Source organism: Condylostylus longicornis, unplaced genomic scaffold (genome assembly GCF_029603195.1).
Source record: "Condylostylus longicornis isolate FDR11 unplaced genomic scaffold, ASM2960319v2 ptg000016l, whole genome shotgun sequence".
Classification (NCBI taxonomy): domain Eukaryota; kingdom Metazoa; phylum Arthropoda; class Insecta; order Diptera; family Dolichopodidae; genus Condylostylus; species Condylostylus longicornis.
In genome coordinates this window covers 2,606,113-2,633,818 of record NW_026577985.1, presented here as the reverse complement: position 1 = coordinate 2,633,818, position 27,706 = coordinate 2,606,113, and the positions used below count along the sequence as shown (strand labels likewise).

Here is a 27,706-nt window from a genome sequence, read left to right as displayed (position 1 = left end):
CTCGCGGAACAATATGGTACCTACATATTATATGTATACGCTGACTTTTACGTGACTTAACTTTTATGTGACAAAGTACAAATAAAATATTGAAAATTTTTGTTGCAACGGAATTATTTAGTATAGTAATAAAAATTTACAACGGTATTGGTGTATGTGTATAAGAATCATACTTACTTGAGTTATATAAAAATATAACTCAAGAAAGTGAGTGAAAATTTTATTATGTTAGCTGTAAATAATCCTTTTGAAAGAGCAAGAAAATCTAGACAAAAAAAAGCTTTTTGATTTTTCTCTACACATGTTATAAAAATAAGAATAACTAAGCAAAAATTATCAGCAGCCAATCGTATATACAATGAAAAATTTTAGTTCTTATGTTATTCATTGATGATTTCAAGTTTATCGTTGATGTTCGAATAGAACAGATGTTTATCGCACGCAATATATTTTAAATTTTTTTTAATAGCATTCATGGTTAATTATTTTTTGTGTTTAAATATTGTAGTATTACATAGCATTGATATTGCTATTTAACATACAATCCCAATATTCACAACATCCAATATATTTTATAAGTTATATATGTGTTTAAACGTATAGTATGTGCAGTATGAAAGCAGTTTTAGAAGTGTAAAGCATATTAAAGAAGAAAATCTGAATATATTACTTGAAGGAAAAGAAACAAATTTTAATTTAAGATTATTTTCAAGATCTTAGAAAATATTTTATTAAGCAAAAAAATATTCCACAAAAAAGTTTAAAAAATTTTAAAATAATAAAAATTATGCAAAATTATAAAAATAAAATCGCGGAAAGCTTTTGGATATATGTGGTCGGTCTTTTAAATAAATAGAAATTTGCTAATCATTGTTTTGATATAATTTTTGTTATAACATGAATAAATTTTGAAATGTTCTATATAATTTTAATGTATTATGGTCGCAAGAATTTATAAATGTTAGTGTTTTTGAGCGTATAGGCAGAAATTGTATATGTGCTGTTTTTATAAAACACACGTAAAAATCGAAATTTCGGTGTTATAACATAACGGTATTTCAGTTAAAATATAGTAGTAATATTTAAGAATTTTGCCGGTTTCTTTTATTGGTGGCAATCTAATTACATTACATAAAAAATATTAAAATGTGGACACAATTACTTAAATATGTGTGATTTTCTTATATTTAAATTAAACTTAATAGAATAGAATGTTTCTTTTGAAATCATAATGTACTGGAAGATATCAAGGAAGGACTTTTAGGTTTTGTATATGGCTAAAGGTATATTATATACATACATATATATATAAATTTATATGAGTGTATAAGTAAATATATATTGTATCATTTTGTATTCTGCATATTACTGTAGAACATATACTTCATAATATTTGACGTTTTTTTTTTGAAAATAACAAAAAAAGAACTCTTTTTTAAGTAAAACAACAAAAATGAATCTTAAAATAAATAATAATATTAAACAGAGTAAAAAAGTTAAAGAAAAGGAAAACAAATATGGAGACAAAATTTTAAAAACAATTTTGGAATTGTTTACTTTATTTAAATGAAAGTAGGTAAACTATTTCTAAATAAAAACAAAGTTTTTCTAATATACACGTTTATTTTATTATCCAAAAATATTCGAAAAATTGCATTTCAATGCGGCACCATTTAAATTGTTTGAAAGAAAAAACAGAGAAATGAAAATATAACACAATATGTATTTTTGGAATAGTGTCACTAATATAGAATTGGGTTAAGGTGGAATGAAAAAATAATAATTAAATAATATTTTGTTTATTTGTTTTATGCTTGCTATCTTTTCATGTTATGTTCATTTTTATTAATTTTGAATTATGAAAACATAACGCGAAATTAAAGTAGACGTATAAATTGTTATTTATATAATATAAAAGAAAATATTTTATACACACCTTGTGTTTATACGAAAAATGTTTGATTTTATGTTTCGAAGTTAGAAGTAAAGCAACTGTGTATGTATGTGTGGTGTATATTACGTACCACAATATCTAAAGTCCTTACAAAAACAAAATAATAACAATGGTTTTTATTTAAGTTAAATTTAAGATTTAATATAATATTTTTAAAGAAAGTTAAATTGTTGTAAATACGAGTATGTATTTTTAAAATATGCTTGAAAACATGTGTTAAATAAACTATAACTGAAAAGAAAATAATTGAACATAAGGTTTTAATAATGAAAATTATTGCAGATATGTTTATGTACATATGTATACTGTTTTTGTCTTGTCCATCAATTATTTGCATTTATACATATTTGTTTTTTAGTTTTATATGCAGGTAATATGAGAGAAAGAGATTTAAAGGATTAAATAATTGTGTATAGAGAAATATAAATATAGTTCCTTTGTCTAGATACATGTCTACATATGTACATATATCGGAGCATTATGAAGGAAAAATAAATGTTTACTTATTTGAATAATTTTGAATTTATAAAATAAATTCAAGTACTTTATAAATATTATATATTTTATATATTATATATTATATATTTTTGGAACATATATTAAAAGCTTGGTTTTCGGAAATGTATTAAGTATATATGATATTAAGTAGTAGAATTTTTTAATATTTGAATGGATAAATTATCAATTTAACTAACTTTCGTAACATAAGTTAGTTAAATTGATATAACACTTTCAGGTATAAATAATTTTATTCGAAATTATTGCGGTAACCTAACAGATTATGTCTCAAAGAAGATATTACTGGACGAAAGACATCTGGTTTGTCCATTTGAAAAGGTTGAAGTTCATTAAATGGTGTCAATGATTGTAAGAGTAAACTAAAAGTAATTACCATATTGTGTAGAACTAGAGTAATTACTTCTATATTGTGTAGTTTATACAATATAGAAGAAATTACTATATTGTGTAAACTAAAAGGAATTACTTACTGAAACGGAAATATCTGAAGTTTTCACCTTGTCTTATAACTTTTCACCGAAGTTTGATAATTTTTTCTTGCAATATTCAAAGCTCTGCTTTAATTTTAAATGTTTACACAGAAATTCTTAACTGAATATGAGTACATATAAAGTCAAAAAATAAAGAGGGAAAATAGAAAACTATAATTAAGAATAAATATGTATTATTATTTCTTTCAACGATCTTGTTGAACTCTTTTTCTCAACCTTCATCTTTTTAAGATTTTAATACTTTATTAGGAAATAATGAAAAACTATTATTAAGTATTCCATTTTAAATATTTCTTCCTCAGACAGACAGGAGTCTAAATGATGGCTATTCTTAAAATATGCATAGAGTAAAATAAAAGATTTTTTGATTGTTGTGCGGAATGTGAAGATACTTGCGTGATTTATTTTAGAGTAATATTTTCTCTTATAGCAAGGACAAAAGCTTTCAAACACGTAATTTGTTTTCTTTTTTTTAGTACAAGTGCACGATGTACATATATACATTTAATTTCTGCGAAACATATTCCAAAACAGCAATAAATTAATATAAATTGAATAGACAAAATCTATAACAGTTTATAACGTTCGTACAGATGTTTTTATGTTGAAATAAGTAACACTGTTTAATATTATGAAAGTATAACATAATATAAGGTTGAACAGTTCTTTTAATGTTCTGTTGTTGTTTTAGTTCTACATCGTCACTTATTCTACACTTAATCACTTTTATTATTTTATGTATTATAAATAAAGTTGGTGCAAACCAACGGTTTGTATTGTAGCACTTTTCTCTTCAACAAGTGAAAACTTTGCTTTTAAATACATTCTATGTACACCTACCGGTCAATTAAAATTATTTTCATTCATAAATGAAACTATTTCTAGGATTGCATATTTTTAGGACTAACAATTTATGCAGTTTTTCAAATAAAGCAAAAATGAATTTAAAGAGGGGTTAACATAATGCTTGGTTTTAAGGGTTAATTCCGTGAGCTAAGAAAAATAATTATATTTTTTAATGTCATGGAATTTACCGTTAGCTTTTTGCGTTTTTAGGAATTTGTAAAAGCTTGCGGTTTCGGAAATATAAGGCGTCAAAAATTCAAATTTTACAAATTTCAAGAGGCGATTACTTGAGAGGCGGTGAAGATGGAAAAAAATGTTCTTCTAACGAAATAAACTATTTATTAGTGTCTAAAAACGACATAAAAAATTTGGAAAAAACGGATTTTAGAGAACGATAAGTTTGAACGTCAATTTTTTTTTAAAAGTTTAGCTATAGTATTCTCCTATAGGAGAAGCAAGCCACAGCCTTTCTGGCCGTGCAAAATTTGAAAAATGCTTATATTTTCACTGCAACAAATGGTCAAAAAATGGCATTTTTGGGTTTTAGAGTGGTATAACTTCTAGACGGGGGGAGATAGGTAAAAATTTTATTTTACGAAGATAAATTTCTAGTAAAGATCTATGTACATATTAAATTTCAGCTTTCTATCTTCAAGGGTGTAGAAGTTTTGTAAACATTTTTGGAAAAGTGCTGAAAAAAATACAGATAAAATTTTTGTGTTATAAAATACCTTTGTTGTTTTCAAATGAAAAAGGAAAATAAAATAAACAAGAACAAAACAAAAAAGAAAGGAACAACTGCAATTTCATTTGCTCATTCGCGACAAAGGTACGCTAAACATACATAAAAATAACTTTGTGCCGAAGGAAAGTTCCCTTTATTTTAAAACTAATTCTCTGAGATTTCTTTTTCTGAATTATTTTAACTTTCTTTTAAATAAACAAAAAACATTCCTCTCTATAGAAATAAGGGAAAAATTCAATTTTCCATAACATCAAAGCTTGGATTTTATTTTATTTGTTTTAAATATTTGTATGTTACCAACTATTTGTCCCACAATTGCAAATACACGTACATATATTATCATACTTGTAAAATATGCCATAAATATTTGTAAGTGTGATGTATTAGTTAAAAAGTTCATGAACTATTTTTTCTTAGACAATATTTTCATCCAATAGTAGTACAGTTACAAGCTTTCTAAATATCATTTTGGGAATTTGCTGAAAGAAACTTCATGTAATTTTTTGTTACATATATGCGTTTTTTTAAAAAACACTAATAAAAACAAAATTGCCTATCGCAAGGTGTTCGATTACGTAAAACAAACGGTAGGAGGAAATTTCATGAATAAGGGTTAATTGTGTGAGTTAAGAGAAATAGTTATATTTTTTAATGACACGGAATTTACCGTTAGCTTTTTGCGTTTATAGAAATTTTAAAAAGCTTGTGGTTTCGCAAACATAAGGTGCCAAATATTCAAATTTTACAAATTTTGAGAGGTAATAACTTGAAAGGGGTCGGAGATGGAAAAAAATTTTCTTCTAACGAAATAAACTATTTATGAATATCTAAGAGCTGCTAAAATTTCAGACTTCTGTTCTACGGAGATAAATTTTGTTCTACGGAGATAAATTTTTATTGAAGATCTATGTACGTATAAAATTTCAGCTTTCTATCTTCAAGGGTGTAGAAGTTTTGTAAATAGATGCACGGACAGACGGACATCGGCCCTATTAATATATTTGCTTGTGTGAAATTTCAATAACTTAGCTTTTATATTTTCTGAGATATAGCCTGAGATATTTTTCAAGTTGTATGGCAGGTACCAGAAGGAGCCAAGTAATTTCAACGACTTTTATCAAACACATCGGCAGTACTAATATATTTGCTTGTGTGAAATTTCAATACTACAGCTTTTCTAGTTTCTGAGATATAGCCAAATAACCTTTAAAGTTGTACGACAGCTACCAGAAGGACCCAAGCAATTTCAACGACTTTTACCAAACACATTGCCCCTTCTAATATATTCGTTTGTGTGAAATTTCAATACCACAGCTTTCATAGTTTCTGGGATACAGCCAAATAAATTTTGAGGTGTATGGCAGCTACCCGAACCGGTATCCCGATCATGTTCAAATTAAATAGTGTTCTGGCACTTACTACAATAAATCATTTGTGAAAATTTGGTGAATTTAACTCAATTAGTTTTTGAGTTATCGTTGGGATGGGCGAACGGACAGACAGAAAAAGCTAAATCGACTCAGAATTTGACGCTGATCAAAAACATACACTTGAGTCTATCTAGCACCGTTATTTCTTAGCGTTACAAACGGTAAGGCAAATTTATTATACCCTTCGAACACGTTCGTACGGGTATAAAAACACATAATCGACCGCAATACAAATTGCCTAGTTTAATGAATGTATAAATTTGACTCTTGGTAGAATTTCGCTTTGTGCCACCCAAATAAGAATCAGAACTCAAATATTAAATTTCAAAAAATTGGATTAATTGGTTCCGTAGGTATGGACAAAAATTTAAAATTAAATTTCCAAGAAATTCATAGATCAAGGAAATTAGTTGATCATTTCTCTTTATATACGCAAAAATGTAAATTTAACACGCAAAATGTCCAGTTTCCGAGGTCTGATATATCGCAAAAGTTGAGCAATCCGAGCCATAGCTAAAATAAACTCATATATCAAATTTCATCAAAATTGGTTCAGCCAAACTTGACGTACACGATTGCACATACAGACCGACAGACCGAAAGAACCGACACATCGAGAACCCTAGCATGGAGAATCGTGTTCTCACCGAAAACTCGACATCCGAAATTTGATGCCATTATAAAACCTACATTATTTGGAGCCATCACATAACTTACAATGCAGTTAGAAAAGAAATTATTATATCGTATTCGTATTATTATTTTATTTATTATATTGTACAACTTAACATGTGGATGTAGTATAATAATTACCGACCGTATTGTGTATACAATAGGTAGGTCATGTGATGGCAACAAATTTTGCATATCGAGTTTTCGATGGAAATGCACTTCCCCATAATAGGGAAGTGTAAATAAACTATTTTTAGCAACCTGTCGGTCTGTCGGTCTGTGTGTGCACGCGTGTATCTCAAGTTCGGCTGAACCGATTTTAATGAAATTTTATATGCAAGTTTATTTCGACCATGGCACGGGTTGATCAACTTTTAGGATATATCAGGCCTCGAGAACTACACTTTTTAGCGGGCCTGTTTTACATTTTTCACCATTGTGAAGAAAATATTCAACCGATTTACTTGAAATTTCATATATAAGCTTTGCAAAAATTCCTATGTTTTGGAAGAAATCAGGCATCGGCAAATGGACGTTTACTACGGGCCAAATATACATTTTTGTGTATATAAAGAGAAATAATCATTGAAATTTAATATTTGAATTCCTCGTATTAAAAGAATGAACATATAAATTTTCTGGAAAGTTCAGGGCTCGAAAACTGATTTGCGGGCCGATTTTACATTTTTCACCATATCTACGGAACGAATTGACGGAATTTCTTGAAATTTGATATTTGTGTTCTGGTTATTACCGAAACTAACTGGTGGGAATTTCAGCGAATTCGGGTTGCTCAAAGCGAAACTCTACCAGGAGCCAAATTTACATTTTTCTAAGTGTGTTAACTATAAGCTTACTAATGTCCTAAAAATTGGAAAAAAGTAGTTAACAGAAATTTTTATAATATTTTGTAACACTTTCACTTAACTAGACAATACACACCACGGTCGGTTATGTGCTGATCACATCAGATTTTTTTATTTTACGGAATACTATTGTTTAAGGTACATTAGTCAGAATATGTTATTTATTTTCATCATTGGAATCATTATAGTCGTAGAATTTCAAGATTCTTCCTAAATCTGGTTGTGTTCTAATAGGTACTGGCTATTAAACATAAATGTATATGCGAGCATACATGAGGGGCTTAGAATTAGAGTGGCGTAAGCCACAAATAAAAAATTTTTTTTTTTGCTGCAATCAGTTATGTACACCTTCTAGAAAAAGTGATATTAGTTTCAAGTTTCGAAATAGTTTTTTTCCTATTTATTTTTCAAAAAAGTACTGCAAAAATTTTCTGATTTTTGAAAACCAAAGTGGCATAACCCACATTGTGGCTTAAGCCACTCTGCTTTTGAAAAATTTCAAAACTATTTTATAGATGACATACAATTTTTTTACTAATTGTTTTGAGTTAATTTGTGTTTCCGGAAAAAGATAAGCTATTTTCGAAATTATACTGTTTTTAAATTAAAATAGCTTTTTTTTATATTTTATAATAAAAACATAAAAATATTTAATATTAATTTTTAGTTTTGAGTTTAAACATGGCTACAAAAATGAGAGAAAAAGTAATATTACCCTAATTTATTAATTTATTAAACCTAATTAAATAATATTACATTAATTTATTAACTATTAGAATAAGTTGATTTGATTAAACTAAACTTAAAATTTGTATTAAATTTGAATAAATTTTACTTTATTGATTTTTACCCTAGCGCTGCCAAACGTACCATTTTCATGGTACTATTTTTTATTTGTTAAATCAAGTTTTATTAGAACAAACTATTTTTTATTGAGATTGAAAATTTTTACATTTTAATATTTTTCTCAAAAGAAAGTTTTTTTATAAAGAAATGATATAAAGGAAAAATATGACAGCTAGCTGATGTCGAACTACAATTGAAAATAATCTAGTTAGTATAATTATCTATATAGTAATATAGATAAAAATAACCTATATAGTATAATATTTCTGAATATCGAAAGTGGCTAAAACTTTTATTTCAAAATGGCAGTTGGTACAATCAATTAATTCTAAGATTTTGCGAAAAACACGTGACACTTTCTGTTTTAGGAAAAGTAGGATCTTCATATAAAATTCCTTAAAGGTTATGACTTACACAATTTCAGAATTTTCAACGTCATATATTTGGAAAAATTTAATTTTTTAAGATTTCATTTTTTGTGTACTAAAAGTCCAGTAAAAAATTTTTAAGCTCAAATTTTTGATGAAATCCTTTTTTATTTTTCACGCTATGATTTAAGCTGATACTGAAATTTCGTGGATTAATCGTAAAACCTTTAAATCTCAGAAAATATTGAGCTTTAACATATATGTTTAAAAATATTTTTTACGTTTCTTCGATATAATGTTATTAAAAAATGCTAAGCAATATTTAATTCAATATTTTTAAAAATAAAATTTTAAATTTTTTATTAGTTGAATTGCTGCTTAAAATTAAAAAAAATCTGATGTGGTCAGCACATAACGCATTGTGTATTGCCTAGTTAAATGAAAGTGTTACAGAATATTATAAAAATGTCTGTTAAATACTTCTTTCCAATTTTTAGGACATTAGTAAGCTTATAGTTAACATACCTAGCAAAATGTAAATTTGGCTTTTAGTAGAGTTTCGGTTTGTGCTACCCGAATTCCCTGAAATGCTCGCCAGTTAGTTTCGGTAACAACCAGAACTCAAATATCAAATTTCAAGAAATTTCATCAATTCGTTCCGTAGATGTGGTGAAAAATGTAAAATCGGCCTGTAGATCAGTTTTCGAGTCCTGATCTTTCCAAAAAATTAACATGTTCCTTGATTTAATACGAGGAATTCAAATATTAAATTTCAATGAAATCGGTTGATTATTTCTCTTTATATACACAAAAATGTATATTTGGCCCCTAGTAAACGTCCAGTTGCTGATGCCTGATTTGTTTCAAAAGTTAAGAATTTTCGCGGACGGTCGAGCAAAGCTCAAAGATGTAATTTCAAGTAAATCGGTTGAATATTTTCTTCAAAATGGTGAAAAATTTAAAATCGGCCCGCAAATCAGTTTTCGAGGCCTGATCTTTCCAAAAACATTATATGTTCATTGCTTTAATATGAGGAATTTATATATTAAATTTCAATTAAATCGGTTGATTATTTCTCTTTATATACACAAAAGTGTATGTTTGGCCCGTAGTAAACTTCTAGTTGTCGATGCCTGATCGTTCTAAAAAATTTACATGTTCATTGTTTTAATACGAGGAATTCATATATCAAATTTCAATGAAATCGGTTGATTATTTCAATTTATATACACAAAAATGTATATTTGGCCCGTAGTAAACATCTAGTTGCCGATCCCTGATTTCTTTCAAAACATAGGAATTTTCGCGGACGGTCGAGCTCAGTTTATATATAAAATTTCAAGTAAATCGGTTGAATATTTTCTTCAAAATGTTCAAAAATGTAAAACAGGCCCGCTAAAAAGTGCAGTTCCCGAGGCCTGATATATACCAAAAGTTGATCAATCCGTGCCATGGTGAAAATAAACTTACATATAAAATTTCATCAAAATCGGTTCAGCCGAACTTGAGATACACGCGTGCACACACAGACCGACAGACCGACAGGTTGCTAAAAACAGTTTATTTACACTTCCCTACTATGGAGAAGTACGTTCCCACAGAAAACTCGATATGCAAAATTTGTTGCCATCACATAACCTACCTATTGTTTACACAATACGGTCGGTAAAAAACAAGTACTATTTTCTTCTCTGTGGTACCATGATTTTAGATTTTCTGTACTCTTTTTTAGAGTCCAATTTGGCAACGCTGCTTGACTCTTAAGTTAACGTAATTATAATTATTATTATCATTACTTCTAATTATCATTCTACTCTAATATATTAAGAGCTGTACATATAGCATTATTATTAAGATTTGTTTTTGACAGTTTTACAAAAAACTTTTGAAAATAATTTCTTATTAGTTTCATTCTACCCTGGCCATACGTCCGTCCGTCTGTCAGTCCGTCTGTCCGTGTGTCTGTTAACAAAACTTCTACACCCTTGAAGATAGAAAGCTTAAATTTCATGTGTACATATTCGGAAAATGACTAATGGAATAATTTTTGAATGCAATTTTTATAATAATCTATTATTTTTAAGAATAACATTTACTTTTTTAGTATTTTGATAAAAAATATGTATAATATTATAAAAAAAACCATTCGGATTAACCCACAAATTTTTTAACATTTTCATTTATACGCATTGCCAAAGTGGCATAACCCACAAAAAAACCGGATTTTTTAAAGTTAGAATAAAATAGTAATAATCCAGCTAAAGTACGAAAAAAACTGAGAATAATAATATATAGTTTTAAATCGAAACAGCTGTAATACTGATTTTACTGGCTCTTTAAAATTTCGTTTTTTTCAATTGTATTTTTTGCAAAATAATGTGAATGTGGCATATGCCACTTTGCTTCTGAGCCCCTCACACACTTATTGATGATATATATAAATATATATTTATGTAACATCTTCTTCATATAACTTCTTCCATAAATATCTTCAATATAACAATGTACAATTATCATTTTAAACATGTAATATCTACATATGCTATCGTAGATAGATTAACAAGCACAGAAAGTATGTAAAATGTATAATAAATTTCTACAAAAGTCTATTTTATTCCTTTAAAATTCTTTGTATTAAAGTATTTTCTTCTTTATATCAAAAACATTATACAATATACAATATTACGTTCTTTAGATATATATTTATAAACATATATATGTGCATATATACATATATATATTAAAATATGTAAAATTTGTTTTGTAATGTAAATATATGCATGCATATATTTAAAAATTATTCGCGAATTTTATTTCTCTTGTTTACCAGATTACTGGTATAAATGTTATTTATACATGTTTCTGGATAAATACAAATAAATTAATATAATAATATAATTGTATATATGTAGTTGTATTTATATATATAATGTACGTATATTATGAATATTGTAATATTATTTTAAATAGAAATCATCAAAAGGTAAATTTTTTATGATTGCTTAAAGTAGAGAAATTTATAAAGAAAACAAACTTTTGTTTCTTATATAGATTATCTTATTTTTCCTTATTGTAATAATTGTCTTTCAGTATACAGAAATTATTTACGTATGATTTACGTATGATGAAGCATATGATATAAGATTTTAAATTCAATATATATATTATATACATCAGTATGTAAGAATGTACCAATACATTAAATCAAATCATCTTTAATATAATCATTATTTACGAAATTAAAAATTTGATTAAATTTTAGTTTTTTATTAGAATTAGAAGTACTTTTGAATTAATTCGCGTATTTATCTTGTATTTAATTGCTTATATCTGCAATTAAATACAAGATAAATACAATATAAATAAGCAAATACGTATACAGTTATATATTCATAAATAAACAAATGAACAAATGATGTCATCTTATATTATCCTTGTTTTGAATTTTTTACACAAATAATTAAAAGATTATGTAAAATTCTGTAAACATACATATATATTTATATATAATATTATGAATATATATATACATGATGTATATATGTATTAATTGTACATAATTATGTGTACAATTACAGTTAACTATACAAGGATATCATTTTTGATTTAATTATTGGATTCATTTGATTTCTTAATGATCCCATTTAAATATATTAATAGCTATTGCACTCGGCAAAATATAATGTCGAAAAATTAATCAATGTTTTGTTTTGTTATTATAAAACTAAGAGAGCGTTACTTTTTAAGGGTCCATAATTTAATTGAAATTGCAAAAAAAAATGTTAAACTACTTACATATATAATACCTTTTAATGAAGATTACGTTTTTGGAAATCGTAATAATTTTAATTGTTTGACTTAAATTAAACAATTTTTAGCATTATGTACTTTAATTAGAAATAACCATATTTAAAATAATTCGGCTCTTAATAAAAAAATTTCGGCTCTTAATAAAAAAATTTCGTTTAAAATTTAATACAATTTGATTTATAACTCGGGGATTTGAAATAATTTCTAAAATTAACTGCACAGTTGTAAATATAAATTTTATTTAAATATAATTTTTGTAAAGTTACAAATACAGTTCCTTGAATATGAACTTATGAATTTAAGGATGTCTGGCATATAGCATTTGTTTCATACCCCGCACAATAATTTAAAAAAAAAGACATTACTTTTTTATAGCTGTAAATTTTATGGATTATTTGCACATATAAACAAATATATAACGCTGTCTAAAAATATATTCATTACAATGTTTTTATACAAAAATTTTGACAATATACATGCAAAATTAAAATTATTAATATTAATTAATTAGTAACGTATTTATTAAAACCATCTGCGATACTTTTATTTTAATTCGTTTAATGTTTAGATCAAGGATAATTTATTTTATATAACTTTTTAATTTTTTTCTTGTTCACAATATTGCAATTAATTTAGTAATTTAAATAGTTGACTGAAAACATTTCAAGTCGATTCAAGACTGCTGCATAAGTTTAGATAATTAAATAATGATGCATTTGATGTATTCAATAGAACGTTCATACAAATATCTCAAGTCCAATATGCAACAGTATATAGTTATAATAATTAGAGCATTATTTAGGGCTATCGACGCTACATAATTAATAATTTTAAGAATTTCAAAACAAGTATGCTTGAACCGAAAATAATAATATCAAAAAATGTTAAACATTTTATTACACCTACATATGTAATCAAATTGCGGGTATATGAGTTGAATAAACGTATACTTGAATTAATGTTTATATTACGTATACAATATATTTTTATTAAAATGTAATTTAAAAAAATAATTAAAATCGATAATATGAGAATGGTAAAAATATTGGTAATTTGTATAAGCAACAACGGTTGTTAATCTTTGGAAATTCATATAAATAAATGAAATAAAGTTGGGTCAAACCAATGGTTTGTAATGTCGCATTTTTTCCTTCAACAAGTGAAAATACTGATGTTATACGTAAAAAGAGCCTAGCGTTGTACTACATTATTATTATTATCATATCATATATAAATATTTTTTAAAAATTGCATACGTTTAGTATTTGATGTGCAGTACATTTAGTATTTGATCATAGTTTATATTGATCATGTATTTAATCCTTGAAACTTTTTTTTTCTACTACCCTCCTCTGGCAGTGGAGGGGGGCGTGACTCTTGCCCTAAAAAATCACCCAAACTCTGATAAAACTGGTCCTATAGACCAACTATTATCTCTGCGCTAACTTGGTTTTTCCTATAGACCAAGTATTATCTCTTGCGCTAACTGTTAATTTTAGACTCCCACAACCTGGATTCTAGAAGAAAAACAGCATCAAAAATTTGAAAAAAACCAGTTTTAAATAACGGAAATTTTTAGCGGACAGAGTGAAATTAATAAGCACCTTTTTCAAAAATTTTTTGGAAAAGTGGTATTAAAATGTGTTCAATTATAAAAGTAATAAAGTTTGTATAAACTCTAATGTACATATTAAATGTATTTATATAAACTTTCAAATAAATTGTTGGCGATGAGGTTCGAGTAAATCATCAATATTGGAGAAATGTTGAGGACTGGCAAATTTATGTTTTGATTAGAATTAGAATAATAATGTCGAAATATTGATATATATTTAAGAATTTTTCATGATGTTTACTGAATATTTATAACTTGATATATCGGCATATTAATACCGATTCAAATCAAGTTTTGTATACTATACATATACATATTACATTTGGCATTTACACTATTTTATTGTTAAATAATAATGCCATATTTCTTATTCTCTTAGTTTAAGCAAATTTTGTAAAAATATAGAGAATAAAGTATAAATAAATAAATAAAAAAAAAAAATAAAAAAAAAACATGTTATGAATTCCCCCAAAACCATTTGGTCTCTTATATTTATTTTTGTATAAAAAATAATTATTTGACATTGAGTCTTCTAAAAAGAAATTATTCTATAATTGTAAAAGTACATAAAATTCTTTTTCTAAAATTCAAATTTTTCCTCAACTTCATAGAAATGTTACTAAAAATTAAAGCTACTTTTTCAGAATAGTTTTTACCGACCATATTGTGTTTACAAAAGGTAGGTTATGTGATGGCAACAAATTTTGCATATCGAGTTTTCGGTGGGAATGCACTTCCCCATGGTAGCGAAGTTTAAATAAACTATTTTTAGCAAGCTGTCGGTCTGTGTGTGCGTGTATCTCAAGTTCGGCTCAACCGATTTTGATGAAATTTTATATGTAAGTTTATTTTGACCATGGCACGGATTGATCAAATTTTGGAATATATCAGGCCTCGGAAATTGCACTTTTTGGCGGGCCAGTTTTACATTTTTGATCATTTTGGAGAAAATATTCAACCGATCTACTTGAAACTTCAACTATAAGCTCCGCTCGACCGTCCGCAATCTCCTAACTTTTGGAAGAAATCAGGTGTCAGTAACTGGACGTTTACAACGGGCCAAATAGACATTTTTGCGTATATAAAGAGAAATAATTAACCGATTTCATTGAAATTTAATATGTAAATTCTTCGTATTAAAACAATGAACATATAATTTTTTGGAAAGATCAGGGCTCGAAAACTGAGCTGCGTGCCAATTTTACATTTTTTATTATATCTACGGAACGAATTGATGGAATTTCTTGAAATTTGATATTTGAGTTCTGGTTGTTACCGAAACTAACTGGCGAGCATTTCAGGAAATTCGGGTAGCACAAAGTGAAACTCTACTAAGAGCTAAATTTACATTTTTCTAGGGTATGTTAACTATTATTACTAAAGTCCTAAAAATGGGAAAGAAGTATTTTACAGCCATTTTTATAATATTCTGTAACACTTTCACTTAATTAGACAATACACAATGCGGTTGGTTATGTGCTGACCACATCAGATTTTTTTTTTAATTTCCCAAACTTTTTATTCTCTATTTTATTTTTCTTTATTTGATGTAAAATATTGAAACAACTTGAATAATTTGGAAAATTTGATGGAAAATAATAGATTTTTCACAACGATATTTTTTAAAGTAGATTTTTGAAACAAAAAAAAATTCTGAATATAATTTTAAAAAAGTGATAGTTTTTCTCGAAGGAGTTTTAATCAATTGGTTATCTTGTTATAATAAACGTAAATATCTCACTTAATCCATCTGTGACGTTTTTAGTTTTCCTTTGCTTCTATTCAAATGTCTTACGATTACCTGGTGTATAAAATAATAAATGTAGAATGTATAATACACTTTAATGATAAATGAAAGATAAACCATTTTTTTTGTTCATGATTTTGTGTTTTAATTTTCGTTTTATTGTTGAAGGACATTAATGGAATTTTATTTTAAGTCCATAATGTTATTTTTCGAAATGAAAAATAATGATTTACTGTTTTTATTGTTATTAAATTTGTGTGAAATTTGATATATGCAAATGAATAATAGAGGGCGCTTTTAAATCATAAAAAAATATATAAAGGGTGAGGCCAAAGCTTTTCATTAACATTTTTCTGTATGGAATGGTTTTACCATTTTATTAAATACTTACAACTACATTAGAACTTGAAAATTGATTCTGAAATCTCAATGATTATGTAATTGATATTGATTTCCCCCATTCGAATATTATTAATTTAATCGAAAAGGATAAATAAATACATAAACAAACATTATAGAAAAGTTTATTCAAATGGGCAAAAGATCTGTGTGATAAAATATAAAATGTGTTAAACCTTTTTTTTTTCTTATTTTCAAAGAACAATTGACTTAAGTATAATGTATGTGTATATATTTATAGTAGTATTCATGAATGTGGTATATTTATGTGTTGGTTTACTCAATTGTTGTCTTTTCGATTTTATAAGGCATCAACAAAATGTAACTTTTTGTATACAATTTTTATTTAATTTTGTTATATATAATTTTTTTATTTATCCAAGAGTATTGTAAAATAAATAAACATTCTATCACAGGAAAAATAAATTGTTTTACAGCCTAGGGGGGAAAAATTGGCAATTGTGCAAAAAAAATTCATATTATGATAAAAATTACGTGCTTGTTAACATTTTATTCTTATAAGTATATCTAGTATTTTAGTAATAAGTATAAATCATAAAATGAAATTGTTTATGTGTGTATGTGCTTATTTAGATACTAGTATGTATGTTATGTTTGAGGGCGCCAAAGGTACTCGTCCTCGGTATTTATGCAATCGAAAGTTGATATGTTATTTCTGACTATTTAATCAGTTTTCCAAACTGCTTTAAAAAATTAAGTAATTTAAGAAACAACAATATATTGTTTCTTAACTCCCTCTTTCAAAGGCGAAGTCCTTAAATTCGAAGAAACTAAATAATTATTATTATTATTATTATTATTTAAAGGTTATGCTGGTCTTTATAATCCCTTTAGATTTTGTATGCCCCTGCTAATTAATTTACATAAATAATTTAACATATGTAAATATGATAAAGTCATTCAATGCAAAAATAAATAGCTAACTAAAGCATCACAATTTCTTAAAAAAGTTAATGTCTTTTAAAAATTGAAAAATATTATTGCGAAATATTTTTTCTTCACTTTTCAAGACTTGAATGTTGTGTATTTCATATTTGGTTTTGTAACTTCAAATATTGTGACAATCGTTAAAAATGTGTTGGATGATTAAGCTATTACCACATTATATTCTATAAGTTACTTGTTACGAAAGAATTTTTTAATATATTAAAAAAACCTCATAAAAGACTTTTATGGAGTTTTTTTCCGGTTTCCGGATCATAAGTTTACTATCTTTTTAAAATTCGAAGTACACAATTTAGATGTTCTTCAAAAAGACTAAAATGAAGTACAAACATGTATATATTGAACAATGTAACTTCAATTTAACTCCAAGTAAAATGTCAAAATTGCAATATTATAGTTTCTTGTAAAAATTCTGTACAAGGAATTTTAATCTACTGACGTCAACGTGCTTTCACAAGTTTGATTTTTTGACACTTTAACTAGGTAATTGATTAACTTGACTTCGAAAAATAGGCGGCTTTTATATTGGGAGAAAAAGGTATATGAACATTATTTCATTAGCCAAGGTTTTGAAAACAAATTTATATCGCACAAAAAGTTTTTTTTAGCAAAATCTGACCCAAAATGCAAAGGAGACATTAATTTTCAAACCGGAGCCAAACATATGTGCCTACACCATATGTGTGGTGTGCACATATCATAATTTATGGATAAATGTATGTGTAATTATGTGGAGAAATTTTGGGTTATGTAATTCGTTTGACATTAAAACAATGTCAAACGAATAACGAATGACATTAAAACAATGTCATGTTTCAAATGAAATAGTTCAAATTGCTGTTAAAATTAACAGTTAATTAACACCCATTTTTTCAAATTTTTGATAAAATTTTTCTTCTACACAGAAGAGTTCAGGAGTCTGAAAATTTAGCAGTTTTTATATGCTGATAAAATGTTTATTTCGTTCAACTTAATAAACCTTGGATAAATTCGAGCAACATATTAAAGTAAAAGTTATAAATTATTTACATGTAAACTGTTATGTATACATATTAAATAAAGAAATGTCTCCAAGTTATTTTATGATAAAAATAATTTATTATAGATATTTTTCATGTGCATAAACTCCAAAATGAGCTTATTGTCCAAAGACAAAATAAATTATTAGATCCGATTTTAATCGTAGTCCGCACCGAATAAAAAATTCTGATGTACTCGCATGGTTAGTAAATAATCGAAAACAATTTGGTAAAAAATTTGCTAGACCATTTTTTTCAACCGAGTTGTAATATTAAATTTAAAGAAATTACGATTGACTAATTCAAAATTAAAGTAAATGTTTTTACTAAATTTTTAGATCAGTAAATTTAGTTGAACCTTTATAATAGAGCAAAATCGTATTAATAAATATTATTATTAAACGAGAAAAAAAATAGAGTTGACCTTGTCAACTCTGTGATACCCGTACGAATTTGTTATCCTATGTGCGAATAAAGATGCCATAACTGACTATGGGACAGACTATGACTTTAAGTTGCCGTATTACCATATTAATTTATGCAAAATTTCACTGCTATGTGTTTTTCAAAATACTGGTTGTGCCAAACTACTATTGAAGTTGTATGGCAGCTACCAGAAAGAGCCAAGAAATTTTAGCGAATTTTATCAAGCACATCGGCCCTGCTAATATATTCACTTGTGTGAAATCTCAATATCACAGCTTTTATAGTTTCTGAGATATAGCCAAATAACTTTTGAAGTTGTATGGCAGGTACCAGAAGGAGCCAAGTAATTTCAACGACTTTTATGAGACACATTGGCCCTACTAATATCTTCGTTTGTGTGAAATTTCAATACCACAACTTTTATAGTTTCTGAGATATAGCCAAATGAATTTTGAAGTTGTATGGCAGCTACCCGAACCGGTACCCCGATCATGCCCAATTTAAATAGGGTTCTGGCACTTACTACAATTAATCATCTGTGAAAATTTGGTGAACTTAGCTCAATTAGTTTTTGAGTTATCGTTCGGACGGACGGACGGACTGACGGACAGACAAAGCTAAATCAACTCATATCTAACACCGTTATTTCTTAGTGTTACAAACGGTAAGGCAAATTTAGTATACCCTTCGAACATACGTTCGTACGGGTATAAATATAATTAAAAGTATAATTAAAAAATATTATTTGTTAACGAAAATTGATCCACAAATTCCTGTTAATTATGTTGCACTTTATAATCATAGTATTATTATTCTTTCTTCGATTTGAGGTTTAGTTCTTATCAACTTTTCATCCAATTGAACAATAATGAAAATCCCTATCTAATGGAATACAATATACACCGCAAAGCAAAAGATGTGCATTAAATGTAGAGAAAACGTTGTTTTTTTTGAAACTTGTAAACCATTTTTTTGGAGTTTTTTAAACAATATTTTAGTTTCCCCTCATTATAATTTTATATTATAAATCCAAGTTTATTGTTGGTAATAAAATACAATTCTAAATATTAAATTAGTATAATTAAAAGCGATTCACTTGGAAATAAATATGAAATATTTCTCAAAATTAATTCAATTCTTAAAGCTTTTAACAAAAATTCTATAAATTTTTGTTCAACTATGGAATTGTTAATTTTGTATATAAATTGTACATGTTTTTAAAGTAACTACGGTATTTTTGAGTAATTTTTACTAAGGTATTTGTAAGCGTTTTAATTTTTTTTAACAACAAAGGTCATTTTTCATAATGCTTTAGTTGTTTTAGTTAATCGTAATAAATTTCATTGTATCGCAATGCGACAAAATTCTTCCTTATACAAATTTATATTTTAAAACATTCTGTTAAAGCACAAACATAATTACATATTATATACAAAATATACACATAGAATAATAGTTACGAAAAAAACTTTCTTTCAATGAATGCACTTACTATTACTCAGGTCAAAGTAAAATGAAGTATTGAAATTAATGTTATAACAATGAAATTATTTCGCCTATTTGTATGTCATTGTTATTAGGTGAGGGACAAATTGAAAAATGTAAGTGTGCAGAATTGTAGTACTATATAAAGAATTGAAATTTTACATCGAATAACAGAATATTTTTACCGACTGTATTGTGTATACAATAGATAGATTATGTGATGACAACAAATTTTGCATATCGAGTTTTCGGTGGGAAACTCTGTCTGTCATTTTGTGTGCACGCGTGTATCTCAAGTTTCGCTGAACCGATTTTGATGAAATTTTATATTTAAGTTTATTTCGACCATGGCACGGATTGATCAACTTTTGGGATATATCAGGCCTCGGAAACTTCACTTTTTAGCGGGCCTGTTTTGCATTTTTGACAATTTTGAAGAAAATAATCGACTGATTTCATTGAAATTTAATATTTAAATTCTTCGTGTTAAAACAATGAATATATAATTTTTTTGGAAAGATCAGGGCTCGAAAACTGATCTGCGAGTCGATTTTGCATTTTTCACCATATCTACGGAACCAATTGATGAAATCTCTTGGAATTTGATATTTGACTTCTGGTTGTTACCCAAACAAACTGGCGAGCATTTCAGGGAATTCTGGTAGCAATGTCCTAAAAATTGGAAAGAAGTATTTAAGAGACATTTTTATAATATTCTGTAACACTTTCACTTAAGTAGATTCAGACCACATTGCGGTCGGTTATGTGCTGATCACATCAGATTTTGTTTTATTTTCTAATGTTATATAAATATTCAAAATATTTTATTTTGCTTTTTATAAAGCACAAAGTTTCAATTTCTTTAATGAATTCACTACAATTTCACAAAGCTGAAAATCGTCCGTGAGTGTGTTTATCTTCTACATCCTTTAAGATAGAACGCTGAAATTTAAAAACTAATAAATAGTTTATTTGGCTATAAGAGAATTTCTCCATCTTCCCAACTCGTCTTTTCTTTCCAAGTTATCGACTCCAAAAATCGTAAAATTTTAAGTTTTCGTACCTTATATTACCGAATTTCTTTCAAAGCAAAAAGCTGTAAGTAAATTTGTAAAAGAAATAAAAAATCTAATTATTTATCTTAACACAATTACTTAACAGTCGAATTAAACCAATAATGTTAGCGCTTTTTTTAAATTTTTTTCTCATCATGTATGCAATAAAATGATGTATGTAGGTGTTATGAATGAAAGTAATTTAAAATAGTATGGTAGATTGGTTTTAAAAGCAGTATTTTCATTTGTTCAAAGAACTTTCAACTTTTCAAGTTAAAATTTGAATAGAACTTGTAAGGTTTAAAATTTTTCAATTTCAGTGTCGCATTACTAAAAAGAATGCTTCATGGATTCTGTAATGGGTACATGTATTTGTCACATTAAGGAAAATGTGAAAAGAAGCCAATTTTTAAGAAAACGAGTTTTGTCCATCAGCGTGAAACCGAATGAAACGGAAACTGTTTCTTATAATTAGTAAAATATTGACTTTTCCTTATACATAACATTTAAATATGCTCTTTTGGGAATACCATTGAACCTCGAAAATCAGTGTTTATATCGCAAAAATTGATAATAAAGTTGACAACAAAAAATATAAAATTCAACAATAAAATTGTTTTCAAGTTCAATCTTACTAAAACAATTAATTTATTTTTTTAAAAAAACTTTTCGAAACGTATACATTTTCAAATATTTCAAAAATAATGGAATTTAACCTTGTTCTACTTTACTTCTTTTCTTTGCTATGAAGATCTATGTATATTAAAATAATGAGGCTTTGTGAAAATATTAAGACCTATGCGTTGCTTTGTTTTTAATATAAATTGATTCCATTTTAAAGGGACTTTTGTGGTAACCGGCATTTGCGGATGGTATTGGATGTAAACATGTGTGTTTAGTAGTGCTTTGGATTTGGTGACTGTTTTGAATTACGATTTGACTATTCTCTATAAGTAGTAAAGAGTTTGGTAGACTTAAATTTGTGAAATCTATTCCACTACTTGGAATAGATAAATTTAAATAAATTTAAGTATTTAGGTATTGCAATTGACAATATAATGAAGTGGTTGAACCATACTTTGCTTTTGAAGCAGTATTTTCGTGCAATGCTAAGGATCTTTTATAGATTGAAACATATTTAATATATTAAAGTTTTGAAAATTGTTTACTTTAGAATTTTTCAATCGAAATTGCAATATGAAATTGCTTGCTGGGGTCAGGCTAATCGTATCATTCTATGCTTGTTCTTCAGAAATGTGTTATTAGGAAGTTGCATTATGGCCGTGATTTTCGACATATTTTTGATATTCTCTTAATTTGGGTATCTTGGCTGTTCGTTTTTTGTTTTATTTCAGATTTATAAGGTGTTCTTTATTTCGGGTGATTAGATGAAGTCTAGAATTACCAGTTATAATTTTTAGGTAAGGTTTATTTACCAATCATAATTATAAGGTAAACACACATTATCGTAAATTACGATAAGAGATAATGTCTAAAAGATTATACAACAAGTTTCCAGATTAATTCGAAATGTTACAAATTTAAATTGATTTCTAAAGGATATTAAAACTTGATTTTTAGGATAGAATTTTTCAAAATTAAGTTTTAATGTTTTTTGTTATATTTTTTCTCTCTTTTTTTTCTGTTCTTTTTCTAATTTTATGTAAATTAAGTTTTATCTGGCTTTATCTTACTTTTTTAATATGATTTAAAAGTAAAAATATTGAATGTCGCATAAATATTTCCACCCCACTACATATATGATTCATCGTGAAAGCTTAGTAATTATATGGCATTTGACATTGTTTCCTTAAAAATAAAAAATCTGATGTGGTCAGCACATAACCGACCGCAATGTGTATTGTCTAGTTAAGTGAAAATGTTACAGAATATTATAAAAATGTGTGTTAAATACTTCCTTCCAATTTTTAGGACATTAGTAAGTTTTAGTTAACATACCTAGAAAAATATAAGCTTGGCTCTTAGTAGAGTTTCGCTTTGTGCTACCCGAATTCTTTGAAATGCTCCCCAGTTAGTTTCGGTAACAACTAGAACTCAAATATCAAATTTCAAGATATTCCATCAATTCGCTCCTAGATATGGTGAAAAATGTAAAGTTGTCCCGCAGATCAGTTTTCGAGTCCTGATCTTTCCAAAAAATTTATATGTTTATTAATTATTTGAAACTGGAAAGTGATCCAGTTTCAAATAATTAATAAATTGAATAAGTGAAAAAAAATAAATGAGGTACATGGTCGGTCAATAAATCACTAATGAATAACCCTATACAATAGATTTGAACTTGAATTTCGGTTACGTTGAGTGAATTCAAATGTTTATTATTGGTTTGTAATAGAATTTTAGATAACAAGAGAGATAACTTCTTAAATTCCAAGATGACATCTTCTTGTCTTTATTTATACTTCCTTAAATTTCATAGTCAGCAAAAAAACTTTAATAGATCCAATTGAACAGGCAATAGTAAAATTAACACTTACAGGAGCGTGGACAATCTTAACTTTCTGTTTTTGAACATATGTAGCTTAAGAAATAAAATACTAGAAGTGCTAGTTAAAGTACTGGATGATATAGATATAGTAATACTTACAGAAGTGTGAATATATGACAACGAAAAAAGCACGTACAATATTCCTAATTTCATAGCAGTACTACGTAATTGCAGGAGTGAAAAAAAGAGGAGGTTGTGCTGTTATATTTATAAAAAATAGCATCAGTTACACTGAAATTTCAAAAGATCGTAAATATATTTATATAGTTATTGTAAATATAATATATAGTAATGTAAATAATAAATGTAAATAAAATTATATAGTAAATATAATTATATAATTTTAAATTCTCATCCTATAAAGCTCCGAATAAAACTATTAATTTATTAATGGAGTATCTTCAGAACAAGTTAAATAACTGCTCTAATTATATATTTTTCGCAGAAAGAACAACGGCACATTCAAGTACTTTAATGGATCATCCCATTTACAATAATAATAATAATAAATATGATATTACTATTATAATTGAAAATTATAATAGTTTAACGTATCAGATCATCAGTTTGCTTTAACTTCGATTAAATTAAAAAATATAGAGAAAAAACCATTCTAAAGTTATATTCTTCAAAAAACAGATTACAATAAGGCATACTCTATGGTTCAAAATAAAATTCATAACACAAATTTAACAGACATCGATACATTAAGTAGTATAATTCAACAAACCAAGGATGTTTGTACTAATTCAATTTCTATTAGAACCAGAAACAGTGGATAGTTAACTCCTATTATAAAGGCAAAATTAAAAACTAGAAAAAAATTGTATGAGATCATAAAAAAGATCCTTAAAATAATGAAAAAAAAATACATCCATAAAATTTAAAAATGAAGCCTAAATTAATAAAAGAAGCAAAAAAACTATATCTACAGATATATAGAAAAAGCTGGTAGTGATTTAAGAAAACTGTGGAGAGTTTTAAACAGTATTATCAATAACAACAACACTGATAAAATTAAACATATTTTAAATGTGTGTTGTCTAGTTAAGTGAAAGTGTTACAGAATATTATAAAAATTTGGCTCTTAACAGAGTTTCGTTTTGTGCATTCCAAATTCCATGAAATGCTCGGCAGTTAGTTTCGGCAAAAACGAGAACTCAAATACCAAATTTCATGAAATTCCATTAATTGGTTTCATGATAAAAAACGTAAATTCGGCCTCTAGTTTGGTTTCCGAGCTCTTACCGTTCCAAAAAATTTAAATGTTCATTGTTTTAACACTCCAAATTTAAATATTAAATTTCAAGGAAATTGGTTGATTATTTCTCCCCATATGCGAGCGAAAATCTGAAATAGGCCCGCAAAAAGGTTCAATTCTCAAGGTTTGGTGTATCCCAAAAGTTGATCAATCCGTCACACTCTTCTATAAAATTTTAGACAGGTTGCCAAAAATAGTTTATTTATACTTCCCTATGATGGAGAAGTGCGCTCCTACAGAAAACGCGATATGCAAACTTTGTGGCCATCATATAAGCTCCCGTATTGTATGCAATGCGTTCGGTAAAAATGAAAACACCAACTAAAATTGTTTGATAAATGAAGTAAAACACCAAACGCTTTGAACGAGTTTTTCAACAAAATTGGAAAATCGACAATTAAAAATATCTTTAAATAATATTTTAAGTTACGATCCAAATTCTCCACAATTTAGTAATAAAATATTATATCTTAATCCAGTTACTGAAAATGCAATTCATATAAAGTAATGTTGCACTTTTCTTTTCAACAAGTGAAAATACTACTTTTAATCAAAAATCGAAAAACAATCTATGTATACCAATTAAATTATTAAACTATTACTTTCATTCATATACGAAACTATTCAAGGATTGCAAATATTCAGGATGAACGATTATGCAATCTTTGAAATGAAGCAAAAATAAATTTAAAGAGGTGGTAACATGGTGCTCGATTTTAAGTACTAATTGCGTGAGTTAAGAAAAATAAATATATTTTTTATTGGGATGGAATTTTGCGTTACCTTTCTGCGTTTATAGAAATTTGGGAAAACTCGGAAATATAAGGTGACAAAAATTAAAATTTCACAAATTTCGAGAGCCGATAGCTTGAAAAAAAATGTTTATTATCTAGTTAAGTGGGAAAAAATTTTCTTTTGATGAAATGAACTATTTATTAGTTGTTAAAATTTGAGACTTTTACCACTTGAGGTCTAGAAGAAAAACGACATCAAAAATTTGCAAAAGGGCATTTTAGATTATGGTAAATTTTAACGGTCATTTTGTTTTTTAAAGTTTATTTATAGTATTCTCCGATAGAAGAAGCAAGCCACTGCCTTTTTGGGTTTGCAAAATTTGAAAAATGCTTATATTTTCACTGCAACAAATGGTCGAAAAATGACATTGTGTAATAGGCACAATCCTATAAATATATATGTTCTTGTTATTGTGTGTTTCAATAGTAGATTGTATGTAGCAGTCAATGTAAACAAAACAAATACTTAGTAATCATGTGAATTACAGTATAAAGCATTTCGTAGAGCATAAAGTAGAGAACATTTCGTCGGAAATTTCTTCATGCGTCTGTAGCTCAGTTGGTAGAGCGTCCGCCTAGAAAGCGGTAGGTCACTGCTTCGAGTCCAGTTCGAGGAGAAAAATTTTTTAATTAATTTTTCTGCCTTTAACTCGTTCCTTTGATTGCGTCATCCATCTGTTCTGCAGTTGCATGAAGAAATTTCCATTAAGTTAAATTATTAGTGTAATGAGCACATACTTATTAATTTCACAACTATGATGTTGTATTAGTAAAATTCATAATATGGCATTTTTAGGGTTTTAGGGGGTATAACTTTTAGCAATGAGGGATAGGTAAATATTTTGTTTCACTATAACAAGTCTCCCGTAAAGACCAACGTACATATAAAATTTCAGCTTTCTATTCTCAAGGGTGTAGAAGTTTTGTTAACATGTCCGCGGATAGGCAGGCGGACGGACAAACGGACGAACGCATATTAATTAATATAATAAAACAACCATTGACGAATTTCATTAATAGTGTACTTACACAAGGGGTATTTCCGGACACTTAATTACAGAAACCCAGAGACTTCATTAAAAATTCATTTGGTTTTGGTTCCTAAAAAATAATGGTATTATAGCTACCTTAGAACAAATTTATGATTCATTAGATGAGGGATACTTTGTTGGAGCGGTGTTTATTGATCTGACTAAAGATTTGATGTTGTTAATCATTCCAGATTACTTGATTTTTTAAGCGGACTAGGTATTAGAGGTACCTGTAAAGATTTGATAAAAAGCTACTTGAAAAAAAGAATTCACTGTCTAAAAATTGATAAATGCAAAAAATTAATATTAAAAATAGGTGTAATAGAAATAGGTGATGAAACAAGGATTAATTTTGCGTGCTTTGCTATACCTTTATACATCTTGAATTTTCTTAAGAACAAAATTATGTCAAACTACAACATATATGTTGATGACACCAACATAATTGCTAAGGCCAAATCTATGAATCAATTACAAAATATGCTAAATGAAAATTTAAAAGTAGTCAGTGACTGACTTAACTTTAAAGAATTGTGTTTTAATACAAATAAAACATATTTTATGATATTCAAGGCAACTAAGAATATTTAGGAGATTACAATCAAAGTCAATAATGTACTCATAAAAAAGTGGATAACATCAAATATCCAGAACAAAACAATAAGAGACAAAACAAAAAATTATACCCATCATAATGGCGATTAAAAGAATAGGAGGCTTACATATACAGCTAAGTTAATATATAATGGGCAAATCTTATCTAGGATTAAATATAATTTATCTAATTTTAGTAGCTGAAGTCACTATTTTAAATTTAATTTATATCAAATGGGAATTATAGCGAACAAATCC

The 27,706-nt window shown here is 27.0% G+C and overlaps 1 protein-coding gene across 3 annotated transcripts in view; it reads left to right on the top strand.

The window, feature by feature from the left end:
• The first annotated feature begins 451 nt into the window (after nt 1–451).
• The window catches only part of LOC129605857 (serine/threonine-protein phosphatase rdgC), a 174,638-nt gene continuing 147,383 nt past the window's right edge, over nt 452–27,706 (top strand). For 2 of the 3 annotated variants that reach the window (XM_055515834.1, XM_055515836.1), the window contains exon 1: nt 452–1,283. The gene's annotated coding sequence lies outside the window, so the exon portion shown is untranslated. The remainder of the gene's footprint in view (nt 1,284–27,706) is intronic. The other variant, XM_055515835.1, reaches the window with a different exon arrangement.